Here is a 3,849-nt window from a genome sequence, read left to right on the forward strand (position 1 = left end):
TTGCTTCGACTCTTGCTTGTACCTTCGAAAAATCTGCTTCCTCGAAAAATACTTGCGTAATTCCCAAGTTGGCTTCTCGTTGTCGCTTAGCACGCTGTTGACGTTCTTTTGCTTCGACTCTTGCTTGTACCTTTTTAAGCTCAGCTTGTTCTTTGGCTGCCTTCTTTAAATGGATTGCATGTAACTCCTCTTGGCTCAGGGGGTCATAGTATCTTTTGAATTTACTCCCATTAAGGAATCCAATGGTTTCAACTCCGTCGAGAGTCTCCACTCTGATGGTACCTTGCGGGGTAATTTCACATACTCTATATGGTCCCTTACCAGCATATTTGAGCTTCTTCTTTTCGTTTCGCACTCCATACATCAGGACTTTATCCCCAACCTTGATGTCCTTGTCCTTTAGATGGCGATCAAACCATTTTTTCCTTCTATCCTTCTCCACAAGAGCATTGTACACAGCCAATTGTCTTTCTTCGTTTAACCGCTCAAGGATATACAGACGCTCTGCTAAGGGATTACCATCCCAACCCTCTTGAGTAGCAACACGAAGACTAGGAATGACAAATTCTCACGGCATGACTGCTTCTTGGCCATATACCATTTTGAATGGTGTGCAATTAATAGCCACTTTGTACGCAGTACGATAGGCCCATAAAGCTGTTGTAAGCTTTAGATCCCAATCCGTGCGATGAGCTTCAACTGTCTTTGTCAAAACAGAGATTAATGTCTTGTTTGTACTCTCAGCTTGGCCATTCGCTTGCGGATAATAAGGAGTAGATTTATGATGGGATATCATGAAATTTGTTGTGAGCTCCTTAATCACTTCATTTATAAAATGTGTACCATTGTCGCTCACAAGTTCAAAAGGACAACCGAAGCGTGTGATTATATTTTCAAAGAGGAACTTGGCTGTTGTCCTTGCATCTGCCTTACGTGTTGCTTTTGCTTCAGCCCATTTGGTCATATAGTCAGTGGCCACGATAATATAGCGAGATTGTGTGTTTCGGGCCGCTGGACTAATTGGACCTACAAAGTCTAAACCCCACTTTTCAAATGGTTGGTTTACTTTGATCAGATGTAGGGGCATCTGATCTTTCCTCTGGGGTTTCTTATATCGTTGGCATTCATCGCAACCCTTCACAAAGAGTGATGCGACTTGGAACATAGTGGGCCACCAATACCCTGATTGTAAGATCTTTCGCGCAGTTAAGTCTCCTGAGAAGTGACCAACGGCTACACCCATATGTGCCTCTTGCAAAATGTATAGATACTCATCCTCTCGGGCACAACGCCTAAGAACGTCATCCTTTCCTCTTTTATAAAGAGTCCCGGCTATCAGGCAATAGGGTTCGCATTCTTTGATCAGCTTTCGAGCTAGATCTTTACGAAGCTCCTTGGGTGGAAAGCCATTAACCAAAAAGTTAACAATCTTCTCACTCCATTCAGGCATTGTCTCCACCATGAACAGGGAAGTGTCCGGTAAGTCATCATCAACCCCCGTAGGAGCCTCACCATTAGGTATGCGAGACAAATGATCAGCCATAACATGTTTTTTTCCAGGTCTCACAACAACAGTGAAATCAAACTCAAGAAGAATCAATAGCCATCGTGTGATTCTTCCTGTGGAGCATGGTTTGTTTACCAGATACAACAATGCTTGATGATCCACATAGAAAACAAACTTGGTGGCAAGGAGGTAATAACGAAATTTCCTTACTGCATATATCATTGCCAACCCTTCTCGCTCCGTAGTGGTGTAGTTCATCTCAACATCGTTCAACTGGCGACTGGCAAAGCTAATGGGGTAGTCTAGCTTGTGCTCTCCAGGTTGAGTTAACACACACCCAATAGCAAAGTTTGATGCATCAATATGCACATGGAAGAGTAAATCCCAGTTAGGCATTCTCAAGATTGGAGCACTCGCCAAGGCCTTCTTTAATAGCTCATAGGCACGGTCGCATTCTTCGGTCCAAATAAACTCGATGAGAAGCTTATACAATGGTCGAGCTATCTCGGCGAAGAATAGAATAAACCTTCGATAATAACCAACGTGGCCCATAAAGCATTGGACTCCCTTGTAGTTGGTGGGTGGTGGCAATTCCAGAATGACCTTGATTTTACTCTCGTCCGTGGAAATCCCATTTTTGGACACTATATGCCCTAAGATAACTCCGTGTTTAACCCAGAATTGGCATTTGAAAGGATTCAAGGAGATGCGATATAATCTACACCTTTCAAATATTTTTCGTAAACACATCAAGTGCTCGTCCCAAGAGGAATGAACACAAAGATCATCTAAGAAAGCTTCACAGAAGTCCCTTAGATATTCCTTAAAGGCCGTGTTTATCAATCGTTGGAATGTTGCAGGTGCATTGGTCAAGCCAAAGGCCATGACGCGGAAGGCAAACACTCCAAACTCCGTGATAAATGCTGTTTTAGCTTGGTCCTTGACTGCAATTGTGATTTGATTATAACCCGAGTACCCATCTAAAAAGCTATATGCCTCCTTGCCTGCCACTCTTTCAAGCACATGTTCAGAATATGGCAAGGGGTAATGATCCCTTCTGGTGGCTGCATTAACCTTTTTGAGATCAACGCACACTCTGAGTTTCCCATTCTTCTTTGGCACGATGACTATCGGAGAAACCCATTCTGAGTGCTCAATTGGGTATATGAATCCACATTTTACCAGCTTTTCAATTTCCTCTTGTACAATCTTTGCATACTTAGGATTCATTGGGTAGGGACGTTGCTGGACTGGTTTAGCAGTGCTAATCATTGGAATCGTGTGTTGCACCACCGAGGGTGGAACACCCTTCATATCATGATATGTCCAAGCAAATATGTCCTTGAATTCTTTAAGAAGCTTCGTAAGTGCAGCTTCTTCCGCCTTGGTGAGGTCTTGAGCAATGAAAACTGGTTTAGACTCCTCACCCGGATCTGCTAAGTCTATCTCCTTGACTACCGCCGGGCCATCGTAGACACCGCTACTCCCATTGGTAGGCGTTCGTTGGGCTTTTGTGTAGACTACTTTACGTTCCCCTGTGGTGAATTCTGTCAGATTCAAACTCACTTGGTCGATATTCACTTGTGTCCCCCTCATCTCCCATCAAGCTCAGGGTCAGTTTCTTCTTGAGATTCATACTCAGCGTTGCATTGGTCAGAGTCTTCGCTACTTTCAGTGTCGGTGGAGTTTGCCACGTTCTCGCCATCAGGAGTCAAGTGCATAACACCTATCATGTTTATTGGCACTAACGGTGGCATATCTTGCCCCTCAGGTGTTACCCAACTTGTGCCTCTATTTCCCCATGTGTCTATGGTTGCCGCTAGGTGTACCCAATCCACGTTATCCGACTCAGTCATACCCAGTAGAACATCCATATAAGGAGAATCTTTTCCATCATCAGTCTCTTTTTTGCATGTATAGCAATACCTTAATGGGGCAGAGTGAACAGTGGTATCCGATCGATTATCAATGATAACCTTGCTTCCTAAGGGATGCGCACGACCATTCTCAAGATCAACTCGAATGACAGAGTCCTAGAATTGTAGATAGACATGGTTTTTCGACCAGTCATGCACCATTTGTGCTTCCCTCATGAAAGGACGTCCTAAGATCATTTGATATGACATAGGATGCTTGGAGAAATCCATTACAATGAAGGTATGTCGTACCTTGTATCCCAGAACCTTGATCTTAAGGTCCCTTAACATTCCAATAGGTTTAGCAATAGTTCCATTTGCCATCTTAACCACTATGTTTGTGACTTCGAGGTGAGGTCTCCCCATGGATTCCCAACAGTTTTTAGTCACAATGCTCACTCCAGCACCACCATCAAGGATTCCCTT

The sequence above is a fragment of the Cibotium barometz genome, chromosome 5, assembly GCF_041138505.1.
Source record: "Cibotium barometz isolate CiBa-2024 chromosome 5, ASM4113850v1, whole genome shotgun sequence".
Lineage (NCBI taxonomy): Eukaryota > Viridiplantae > Streptophyta > Polypodiopsida > Cyatheales > Cibotiaceae > Cibotium > Cibotium barometz.